The sequence below is a fragment of the Aythya ferina genome (assembly GCF_964211825.1).
Source record: "Aythya ferina genome assembly, chromosome: 3".
NCBI classification, from domain to species: domain Eukaryota; kingdom Metazoa; phylum Chordata; class Aves; order Anseriformes; family Anatidae; genus Aythya; species Aythya ferina.
In genome coordinates, this window is record NC_140298.1 from 104,159,630 (window position 1) to 104,160,808 (window position 1,179).

At 40.9% G+C, this 1,179-nt stretch overlaps 1 protein-coding gene across 1 annotated transcript in view; it reads right to left on the reverse strand.

Moving 5' to 3' along the window:
* ADAM17 (ADAM metallopeptidase domain 17) overlaps window positions 1-1,179 on the reverse strand; it is a 235,919-nt gene that overhangs the window by 221,532 nt on the left and 13,208 nt on the right. The gene's annotated exons all lie outside the window — the stretch shown is intronic.

Below are 1,179 nucleotides of genomic sequence, written 5' to 3' on the forward strand. Positions count from 1 at the left end.
TCAGGAACAGCCTTCTTTAAATTTATTTACCTCAGGAACGGTCTTTTCATTTATTTATTTACCTCAGGATCGACCCTTTAAATCTCAGGAGCGGCTTATTTATCTATTTATTTATCTACTTATTTATTTATTTAATGTTCCTCAGGAACAGATTTTTATTTATTTATTTTCCTCAGGAACAGACTTTCTACCTCACGAATGGCCTTTTTTTTTTTTTTTTTTTTTTTTTTAACCTCAAGAACGGCTTTTTATTTATTCATTTTCTTCAGGAACAGCCTTTTTTTTTTTACCCCAGGAACGGCTTTTTATTTATTTATTTTCCTCAGAAACATTTTTTTTTTTTTTAACCTCAGGAACGGCCTTTTTTACCTCAAGAACGGCATGTTATTTATTTATTGTCCTCAGAAACTGACTTTTTAGGTCAAGAACGGCTTTTTATTTATTTATTTATTTATTTTCCTCGGGAATGGACTTCTTACCTCGGGAACGGCCTTTTTTTTTTTTTTTTTTTCCCTCAGGAACGGCTCTTTATTTATTTATTTTCCTCAGGGACGAACCTTTTTACCTCGGGAATGGCTCTTTATTTATTCTCCTCAGGAACGGCCTTTTTTTAACCTCAAGAACGGCTTTTTATTTATTTGTTTTCCTCAGGAACGGACTTTTTACTTCAGGAACGGCCTTTTTTTTTTTTTTTTTTTTTTTTTTTTTACCTTAGGAACGGCTTTTAATTTACTTATTTTCCTCGGAAACTGACTTTTTACCTCAGGAACGGCCTTTTTTTACCTGAGGAACAGCTTTTTATTTACTTATTTTCCTCGGGACCTCACTTTTTACCTCAGGAACGGCTTTTTTACGTCAGGAACAGATTTTTTTTTTCTTTTTACCTCAGGAACTTTTTTTTCTTTTTTTCTTTTTTCTTTTTTTTTTTTATTAAATCTCAGGAGCACCCGTCAGCATGAAGACGCCCCCTCTCCTCCCCTCACCTCACCTCTCCCCTCAGCACCGAGCCCCTCTCAGCCCCCTCACCGCCGCCGCCGCCCGTCCCCTCCGCTCCCCTCACCGCGGTCCCGCCCCCTCCCTCCCCTCCACCCAATGAGGAGCCGCCGTCTCCTCCCCGCCGCCCTCGCTGGCCAATGGGAGGCGCCGCGCGGCGCCCGTCCACCTGCGGCCGGCGGCGCC